Source organism: Colobus angolensis, unplaced genomic scaffold (genome assembly GCF_000951035.1).
Source record: "Colobus angolensis palliatus isolate OR3802 unplaced genomic scaffold, Cang.pa_1.0 Scaffold7, whole genome shotgun sequence".
In the NCBI taxonomy this organism is placed as follows: domain Eukaryota; kingdom Metazoa; phylum Chordata; class Mammalia; order Primates; family Cercopithecidae; genus Colobus; species Colobus angolensis.
In genome coordinates this window covers 13975678-13987083 of record NW_012120709.1, presented here as the reverse complement: position 1 = coordinate 13987083, position 11406 = coordinate 13975678, and positions in this window count along the sequence as shown.

Below are 11406 nucleotides of genomic sequence, written 5' to 3'. Positions count from 1 at the left end.
AGGCTTAACCAGCTGTTTTACTGCTTCCTGAAAGTATATGCTACTTAGCTTGAAGTGAAACACTTTGGTGAAACTCAGGAATGATAGGTTGTCTATTTTGATATGAAGATAAACCTTGAGGACAATGCAGAATGCCCACAAAAAACATATTAGGCATGGACAACAAATTAAAAATGTGTCTATCGAAAATGAAGTAACCAGATATGACCTAAAATTAAAACTAGATGGGAATCCTTACTAAATAATGCTGGGCTATATATGGCTCTCTGAGACATTATTACCCTTAATGATCAAAGCCCAGCCAACTTCTTAGATATTAGCAGTAGTGTAGGGGGAGCTCAGGTGTACTAAACATTTAAATTGCTCATTGCGAATCCTAAGTTTGAAATCACCCTCAACATTGTTTTAGGTGTGATAGTGAATTTTGCTTTCATTGCCAATAGCATCATCAAACACTGCTGAGAACTAGAACTCACGGCCCCTCTGGTGGTCAAGTATGAAGGATTCAATGTCCAGAAGCCTTAAAATATAGTCAATAGCATCCAACTAACTCCCCATTTCTTATGGCATTGACTTGGAGGATATAGCTAAGAAGGCTGTGGTCAGCATGGAAAAGAAATAGCCTTGCTTCTTCTTTCTAATCCAACAGGGGCAGAAATCTCCATCCTAAAAAAAGGGGAGAATATAATCACTGAGAAAAAAATATCTATCCACTTGGGGAAAAAAGGAAGGGTGTAGAAGAGGGTCAGTAATCAGTAATAAAAAATCTTAAATCGGTTCTTTATTTTCAGGAATAGATATCCAGATAGCCTAAATAATTCTGATTTCACACACAGTCATCATTAAAATAATGGTCTGTTTTTGCATGTTGTATTCTTTATCATGGTAAAGCTGTCAGTTGACAGTAAGTACTTGGCAAACAATGTGGTTATAGTGAAAACTTTGAATCAGGCCCTAGTTATTTAAGAGAATTCTACTGGACATTTAGTTTAGAATAATTAAAAAACTAGAGATCAAAATCTCAGGCAAAATTACATTTAAAACAGATGTCTTGGTCATATTAAACTATCGAAAGGATACAACTAATACATTCTAACAATAGTTATTAGGCATTACAACATTTTAACAAGTTTCTTATTCTGGTATGTGTGGCAAATTTGTGAGGTTGTTTTATTCCAAAGTATTTTCTAATGAAAAAAATCCACGTTTATACCCCACATGAGTATTGTACGATCTGACTTAATCTTTTGGCTTTTTGTCTCACAATAAACATAAACACTAAGGCTTATTTGTGTCTGTGAAAGAGAAGTTTATTTTTATTTCAAAACTGAAGAATTCTGTCACTTTGTCACCCAGGCTGCCATTGCAATGGCACAATCTCGGCTCACTGCAACTTTTGCCTCCCGGGTTCAAGTGATTCTTGTGCCTCTCCCAAGTAGCTGGGATTACAGGCATGCACCACCACGCCCAGCTGATTTTGTATTTTTTAGTAGAGATGCTTTTGCCATGTTGTCCAAGCTGGTCTTGAACTACTGACCTTAAATGATCCACCCACCCACCTTGCCCTCCCAAAGTGCTGGGATTACAGACCTGAGCCACTGTGGCCAGCCCTCTTTAGAATCTGCCAGCTTGTGGTAAAAATATTTTAAAAAGTAATAAAATGTGTTCTTTTGCTTGACAGTTATGCAGTAGAGAAGAATTTGATTTAGGTTTTTGTTTAAATTTTGAGAAAAGGTTTAAAATATTTTTACAAATTTTTATAAAATCCTATATTATATGAGCTGTTAGCAACACATTCTGTACTAAAGCAAAGAAAGGTAATCTTGCCACTTTGCAGTTACTTTAGTAAGTCTAAAGCAACACATTTCCTCCCTATTTTTGAAAATGTGAGTTGGTGGTGTCCTTTAAATAAGTCATGGATGAATGGATGGATGGATGGATGATGAGGGACAGATAGGCGAGTGAATGGCTGGATAGATGGAGAGACAAAGGGAAGAATAAATGAATATTGTAACTTGCACATGGATAGGGCATTCATCTGTTCAGAATTTTCTGAGACCATCTAGATTTCAAATATTTTCTCTCACTGTCAGATTGTGTTTCAGATGATGGGTCTTAATTTTTGGTTTGTAAAATATAATATACAAAATATACATGGAGACATTTCTCCTGCTTATTTACTATGGAAACTGAAAAAGATGAAGATTACTGTGACATCCTGTCTTCAAAAATGAACATTTGTTGAGTGCTATGTGCTAGGTTCTGGTGAGCACTGGAGATATGAGGATAAATAATGTGAAGACTACCCTCAAGAAGCTCACAGCTTGACAGTAGAAGAAAGTGATGGAAGGAGATAAACAATGCAAAGGAGTACATGGTGGACTAGAGATATGAACAGCTTTCTGACAGGAACCCATTGGAAGGAGTGTTTATGATCTATTTTTCTTTAGTATGTCCCAGAATTTCCTACGCACTATAAAAATATTCCACCAAGGAGCATGCCTACTCTTAGCTCGGTGACACATCATGACAGTGCCCTGTTACTCATGCAGTACAGGTATGTAGGTCACATAAAAGTCTGTGGCTTTACATTTCATGGCATCATGTATTGAAGTGTGTTAATCACAATAGAGAGCAGGCTGGAGCGATGTGCCCATGAAAATTTTGACTTTTCAGCTCTTGAAATTCCACATAACAGCTGTGCTTAGAGCACCTGTTCTTTCCTTTGTTACTCTCAAAAGGACATTTCTTCTATGAAGCATCTCTGAAACTTGAAAACGTTATTTATGTATTCACCAGGATCATTTTCCTTTACTTCAATAAGATTTCTTGAGTGCCTACTATAAATAAGACATATATCTAGAGAGATTCCACATGTTTAGGTCCTAAAAATTGGTTGTAGCCCAAATATAATAATAAAATTACCTGAAGGTAATAAAAAGGGATAAAAATAACTAACACACATGCGCTTACTATGTGTCAGGCACCATCCTAAGCACTTTACATATTAACTCAATGAAAATGACATAGGGGGCTCCCACAAACCTCTGACTTGATTGTTCTTGATGGTCCCAGGAATAAAGGAGTTGAGAGATTATGTTGAATGTACAGAGAAATAAAGTTCCCTTTTAAAATCCCTTTTTTACTTGTCAAATCACTTTACCTGATATTTCCTCAGAGCCAGTATAGAAGGGACTACCGTAGATGGTAGAATTATCAATAATTTTTAAAGGCAGAGAAGCAGCCAGTGATAATAGGGAGAAGTTTGGAGGCTCAGGAGGCACCAGTAGGTGAACAAATATACCTTTTTTTTTACTTATAATGTCTATCCTTTTATGAAAATAAGAAGCATGCTTTAGTTAAATAGAATTCAATTATATTTTTCCTGTTCTCTATTTCACTCCTATCTCTAGATCAAAGTTCTGAGTTACTTGAATCTCTCATATGTGAAAGTAGACAGGTATCCTAAAATAAGAAAGTAGGGGGATGAACACCCAAGAGAAAAACAGAAATTGCAACAGCAATGCCCTCATACCCTCAATATCCCAGTGCAGAGTCAGCTTCAAGTTAGAGAAGTAAGTTGCAAAATTATCTACAAAGGCTTTTGTTGTTGTTGTTATTGTCATAAAAATGGCGGAAAAACTCACTGAACAGTGTCTAGTAGCTCAATCTTAATGAAATATAATTCATAATTCCATGGAATATTAGGGACATGAACTAAAGGTATTTTCTTCTGTGAGTGGAGAATTTGGTAGAAAATTTCTAGCACACCTCGTTACGTGAGTGCTGTCAAACCTGTAGAGAGTCTTTACATTCTAGTTGAAGCTGGTTTTTGCTGAATGGGAAGAAAAGGGCCGGAAATACTTGGAACAGTAATTCTGTCTCAGAATCCCTTGGGTGAATGCTTTCCAAATAAACATGCCAGAACATCACCTAGACCTTGTGAATCAGAATCCCTGGGGAATGGGGCCCACACCTGTATGGGGTTGGGATTGGGGAGGGGGAGGGCGTTGAAGACTTCCCCAGGTGATTCTAATGCACAGAGCTGATTAAGAACCACACACTTAGCAGATGAGCCAAGTAAAAGCAACAATTGGAGTTCATTTGTTTTTTCCTATTTTATTATAGTCTTGCAATAAAATAATAAAACATATATGTTGCCCCAGGCTGAATCTTCTCAACAGGCCTGTTGTGAATAGACTACAATGTGGTTAGTTCCTTTCTTTGACTAACTGAAATTACTGCATTACTAGCACAATAGAGCATTTAATAGGCTCTCCACAGAGAGAAGCAAGAGCATTGAGTGCCCCAAAGCTTGCCATCCTTTACCATCAACATTTATTAGGCTGTGACGGGCATGGTAAGGCCAAACGGGACTGGGCCAGTTCATTTGCAAGGGAACATAATGTTGCACTCAAGGATGGAGGAAGAGACTTAAAGCAAACCGTTTTGTTTTGTTTTGTTTTTAGAATAACAGCCAACATGTATAGTGCCTAGTGCCTTCCTTTGTACCAGGTCTTATTTAGAACACTGTACCCATATCATCTAATTTCATCCTCATAATGACCTTAAAATATTATTACCCCTACTTTTCCTACAGATGAAGAACCTGAGGCATAACAAGGTCAAGGTCACAAAGCTAGCAGTGATGGTGGCTGCCAAGATTCCAGGCAGTCTAACCAAGAGCCCACACTTTAACTTCATGTGATATTATCTTGCAAAATCATACTAGTTGACTGCTATTTGATGAGAAGGAATGGAGAGTACAAGTTTTATTCTGTTTTTGTTCTTTACTAGATTGTTAATCATAAGCAGCCTCATACATAGCGGAAATTGGGATATATTTTGGAGAAGGAGTGAGGAAGAGTGCATATCACCCATGCCAAGAGACACACACCTTCTTTCATTCCTCTTGCCTTCCTTATCTCCTTTTATCTTTTCTTTTTTTGTCTTCTTGTCTTCTCCATTGGTTAGGCTGTTAGTCTATAGACATCACCTACAAAATTTTTTTAGTGTTCATGGGAATCCTTTTCAGTGATTACGGGCCAGGGCTGGAGTTTGGGTTGGGGAAGCCAAATACTATGCCAGGCAAAAGAAAAATACTAAGAAGCACAAGGTAAGAATGCAATGGAGAGCACACGCGGAAAGAAATAGGAATGGATTCAAGCTGAGTGAAGGGAGGGAGGTATCCCAGGTGGCTCTCCCAACAATTAGGACACCAATTAAGTTCACACGAAGGTTGGAGGGAAGGGAGGAGGTTACACGTTTGAGATGACTAAGATTAGGAGCACAAAAGAGGAATGCAGTTAGACACAAACAACATCCATGCAAAAGTGGGAGATGTCCCCAGAGGAAGGTGAGGGTATGGGGAAGCACAGTTCTTAGATTGGGATGGACCAATACTGGATAAGACAACTATCATTTAAATGTCAATGAAACAACAAAATCAAAGGTTACAGTCAAAGGGACCTTTGAAATAATCAATTCGGGTTAAGATTTTACAATTTTAGCAACTGAACCCTTATAAATGACTTTCTACTGTGAACCCCAAAATGTTAAACTGACAAAAGCAGATCCACTCTCAATAAAGTTGGGGTGGACCAGTGCCCCAGTCCTCTGTGCTTGGTGGCTACTGAGGCATCTCTAAGAAGCCCTAATAAGGCTCAAAGGAGCACAGTTTGAAAATCAATGGTTTTGTCCAACTACCCCATTTCACAGAGACATAATTGAGATGTGGGAAGGTGACAGGACTTCCACCCCCAGGCAGTGTGCTCTGTCCTATGACTCTGCTTTTAAACCAGCACACAAATACATATTGAGCACCGCCTGTGTGCAGCACTGGGTCCTGAGCTACAGTAGGATACAAAGGTCAACACTGGCCTTCAAAGAAGGCCATTGTTTCTAGCTGGGTGCAGTGACTTACGCCTGTAATCCCAGCACTTTGGGAGGCTGAGGCAGGCGGATCATGAGGTCAGGAGTTCGAGCCCAGCCTGACCAATATGGTGAAACCTTGTCTCTACTAAAAATACAAAAATTAGCTGGATGTGGTGGCGTGCGCCTTGCGCCTATAATCCCAGCTACTCGGGAAGTTGAGGCAGAGGAATTGCTTGAACTTGGGAGGTGGAGGTTGCAGTGAGCCGAGATCATGCCACTGCACTCCAGCCTGGGCGACAGAGCGGGACTCCATCTCAAAAAATAAAAATAAAAAAATATTAAAAAAAAAGAATTTCTAGCCTAATTACGGAAAACTGAATAATAATGTCAAAGTTAAATGGTTGTGAATAATAACGTAAAAGTTAAATGGTTGAAAGAGCCCAGCTGGGTGCCAGAACTCATTCCTATAATCTTAGCACTGTGGAAGGCTGAGGTGGCAGGATCTCTTGAGCAGAGTTCGAGGCCAGCCTGGGCAACACAGGGAGACCCTGTGTCTACAAAAAAATAAAAGATTAGCTGAGCATGGTGGTGTGCACCTATAGTCCCAGCTACTCGGGAGGCTGAGGTGGGAGGATTTTTTTTTTTAATTTTTAATTTTTGTGGGTACATAGTAAGTGCATGTATTTATGGGTTACATGAGATATTTTGACACAAGCATGCAATGAGAAATAATCACATCATGGTAAATAGGGTACCTATCACCTCAAACATTTATGTTTTTATGTTTCAAACAATCCAATTATATGCTCTTTTATTTTAACATGAACATTTAATTTTTTTTTTTGTTTTTACTATAGTCACCCTGTTGTGCTAGCAAATACTAGGTCTTATTTATTCCTTCTAATTACTTTTTGTTCCCATTAACCACCTGCTCCCTAATACCCTTCCCTCTACTCTCTAACTCCATGAATTCAATTGTTTTAATTTTTAACTCCCACAAATAAGTGAGAACAGGTGATGTTTGTCTGTCTGTGCCTGACTTATTTCACTTAATATAATGACCTCCAGTTCCATCTATGTTGTTGCAAATGACAGACTCTCACTCTTTTTTATGGCTGCATAGTACTCCATTGTGTATATGTACCACATTTTCTTTGTTCCTTCATGTCTTGATGACACTTAGGTTGCTTCCAAATCTTGGCTATTGTAAACGGTACTGTAACAAACACGGGAGTGCAGATATCTCTTCGATATACTGATTGGAGTTTTGGAGTTTCAGTTTCCAGGTCTGCATAGGAACCTTGCCTGTAGGCACTTGCTTCTTGAATGTGCACACCTCTCTTAGTACTTCTTATTTGGTTTGGCATAGCCCAACTCTAATCTGGTACACCTGAGAGTTGGACCTTCCTTTGAAGCCTGTCACTTCCATGGACTGTGGCTTTTCTATGTCCTTTGAAGGCTATTACTTCTATGGCTTTCAGTTTGGAGATCCGTCCTCGCTTCAGTGTTTTGAGAGCAAAAGGTGTTCTCATCATGTATTCCATGGCTTTAGGGCCTTCTGGGTGATCAAAGTCTGAAGCCCAAATGCTTCAGGAATTTCCATATAGCAGACTTCCTTGGAGGCTTTCTTGTCCCATTTGTATAAGAAACAGAACTGGAGTACTCTGGTGTTGCTTGCCTATCATCCTCTACCTCAGGACCATCTCTGCTAAGCGTTTGTTCCAAATCTGACCTGAACAGGAGAGTATGAGCTTGGATCCTGATACAAAAGAGGACTGTCTGGACCTAGCAGGGCTGCCCTGAGGCACTGCTGTGTATCTCATGCTGACCACCATCTCCCATAACTTAAAAGAAGGATGACTGAGTCTCACTTGATCCTGGACTCTGGCCTAGATGAACAACCCAATACATTTTGGTCTTAACCCTGCTTATGAAATCCAAAAAGTACAGCTAATGGAAGTAATGCTCCTGGAGCACATTTCCCCTCAGGAAATGCAAATAGATCTCTCAAATCTAAGTGTTTTTGTTTAGAAATGCAAACAAAAGTTCTCAGCTTTTTCTTCCACAAGTACAGTTTGACCTCATTTCTCCACTTTCACTGTTCCTAGGTACTTAGGGCTCCAACCCCCATGCCTGGTATAGATTTGTCTAGAAGAACTACAGGCAGTTCTAGATAGTCTTGAGATCAAGCCATGTATTTTTTTTTTTTTTTTTTAAAGCACAACCAAGAGTGTAAGGCATTGGATTAGAAGTGAATTTCTTACTGCAGTATCTCTCCCTCTTGTGGTGATGAAGTCTTTCCCACCTCTTCAAGATACTGGGAAGATCATACTTGGGCCTAACTGACACCCCTGTTTCAGTCCTCATTACTATTTACTTAAACAGCTAATTGGCAAGGAATCCATTGTATCAACACCTTTGGTTCCCAGTTAGATTTGCTTTTTTATCTGTTCTGTGACTTGTGGCTTAAATCCTAGTTCGTCTTTCAGTTGTTATTACGGTGGTTCAGTGTCTCTGTTAGTTCTTATTGATTTTTTTTTGGTATCAACTGGGCTGACTTTTGAGAGATTCTTTGTTACTAAGGCTTAGTAACATCTGCTTAAAACTCCTAACCTTTGATTTTGGTACTTGGACTCCTCTTTTTGATGCTGAATGGGAGGAGCCTGGCATCACTTCAGGGAAGTGGCACCTTCTAAAGGCCTCCTTATCAGCCAGAAGCCTCTGGTGATTCAGGAGCTTTTGAGACAGTGTAACTATCCAATGGGTTCACCTTTCCCTCTGCCTAGGCAGAGCCGATTTATCAAGATAGGGGAATTGCAATGGAGAAAGAGTAATTCACCAGAGCCGGCTGTGCTGGAGACCAGAGTTTTATTACTACTCAAATCAGTCTCCATGAGCATTCAGGGATCAGAGTTTTTAAAGATAATTTGGTGGGTAAGGGCTTGGGAAGTGGGGAGTGCTGATTGGTCAAGGTGGAGATAGAATCACAGGGGGTTGAAGTGAGTTTTTCTTGCTGTCTTCTGCTCCTGGGTGTGATGGCAGAACTGGTTGAGACAGATTACCAGTCTGGGTGGTGTCAGCTGATCCATCGAGTGCAGGGTCTGCAAAATGTCTCAAGCACTGAACTTAGGTTTTATAATAGTGATGTTACCTCAAGGAGCAATTTGGGGAGGTTCAGACTCTTGGAACCAGAGATTGTATGACCCCTAAACTGCAATTTCTAATCTTGTAGCTAAGTTAGTTCAGCAAAGGCCTACTGGTCCGCAGGCAAGAAGGTGGTCTTTTTGGGAAACGGCTGTTATAAATTTTGTTTTGGAGTCAAACCATGAACTGAAATCCTTCTCAAAGTTAGTTTGGCTTGTGCCCAGGAATGAATAAAGACAGCTTAAAGGTTAGAAGCAAGATAGAGATAGTTAGGTCTGATTTCTTTCACTGTCATCATTTCCTCAGTTATAATTTTGCAAAGGTGGTTTCAGCAGTGTTGTTATTTGCCCCAAGATATTTTGTTTCTAGAAGTTTTTTCTTCCACTGCTGCCACCTCCTGGTCAAAGGTGCCTGCTACACTGAAAAGAACTTGTATTTATTTTGGGTCCTAGATTTTTGTCTTTAACAATTTGTCCCTATTTTTTGTTTCCTGAATTCTTTGCCACGGCTTGTCTAACCACCTCACCTCACCTCACCCCAATTTCCTTGGCTTAGATTAAAACCAATTAATATGAAGTCACTGCTAACCACCTCACCTCACCTCATAATATTTATTTATATTCATTTGCCTGAAAGACCATCTAAAACTATGGAGGAATAAGTAACATGAGGGATAACATAAGAAATAAGTCATAAACTCACAAGCCCCAAATAATAATGATAGGCATGAAAAACATTTGTTAATATGAGATCATGGTCCACCTATATTGCCAGGTCAAACAGTCAACTTCACTAAACTTTTTGTTTCAAGTAATTTTTTCAAAGCTTTTCTCAATGTCATATGTTTCTTAGTCCATTCCTGCTATTATGTCAAAATGCCTTATAAATTACCTAGTCTAAGCAACAGAAATGTATTTGAAACAGTTCTGGAGACTGGGAAGTCCTAGATCAGGGCAGAAGCAGATTCAGCATCTGGTAAAGATCGGTTCCTCATAGATGGCACCTTCTTGCTATATCTTTGCATGGCAGAAGGACAGAAGGAGCAAACGCACTTCTTTCTCTCCTTTATAAGGGTACTAGTCCCATTCATGAGGGTGGAGACCTCCTGACTTAATCACTTTCAAAAGACCAACCTCCTTTTTTTTTTTTTTTTTGAAACAAAGTATCTCTCTTGTCCCCCAGGCTAGAGTGCAATGGCTTGATCTTGGCTTACTGCAACCTCTGCCTCCCAGGTTCAAGCGATTCTCCTGCCTCAGCCTCCCGAGTAGCTGGCACTACAGGCGCCTGCCACCACGCCCGGCTGATTTTTGTACTTTTAGGAGAGATGGAGTTTCACCATGTTGGCCAGGCTGGTCTCGAACTTCTGACCTCAGGTGATCCGCCCGCCTTGGCCTCCCAAAGTGTTGGGATTATAGGCGTGAGCCACCAAGCCCGGTCAGACCCACCTCTTAATACTATTGCACTGGGGACTAAATTTAAGCTTATGAATTTTGTGGGGGAGTGGAAGACTCCAACATTCAGGCTATAGCAATGTGTTGTTTTGTGAAGAGGGCCATAATCAATGCTAATTAATTATTAATTCATCATCCTGATTATGTCAACAGGCCTCCTAGAGATATTGAAAAGTAAATTCTAGGTCTGGTTAAATTTCCATTGACCACAGGGTCCCCTAAGCCATATTTTAAATAGGTGAGAAAATAATGATACTCAATCTTATTTCTGACTTTGAAAGCAGGGGCAAGAGAAGAAAACAAGACAATTAATGCTGTTTGTCCTTTAGAAATATTATCATGTCTAAACTTTCAATTAAGACTCTGTATACACTATCATTCTTAAAGATTTTAAAAGTTATGCTGTGTAAACTACCCTGTATGTGTTTGCGTAACAGATGCACCCACTTTAACAAAACATTTTTCACCTTTTTATGTCTATATTTTTGTCTCATTATACTTGGAATACTTCAAAATATAAAAAAGGACACGTCCTCTCTGCAATGGTGTCCCTCAACAATAATGCATGCAGTTGGTAAGAAGACAGCTTTGGGCTAGACTCCTGGCTTCATCACTCACTGTGTCATCTTGGGAAAGTTGCTTAAGCTCTCTGAGCCTCAGAGCTCATTTGTAAAATTGGGAGAATAAAACTTGTACAGTTATTGAAGAATTCAGGAATAGTGTATGTTAAGCACTTTGTGCTTGTATTAAAAGGTGGATGTAAAGAGGTACACGTTTTAACATATAAAAGTTGGCCCTAGGCTGTGCGCGGTGGCTCACACCTGTAATCCCAGCACTTTGGGAAGTCAAAGCGGGAGGATCACTTGAGGCCAGGAGTTAGAGACCAGCTTGGCCAACATGGTGAAACTCTGTCTCTACTAAAAATACAAAAATTAGC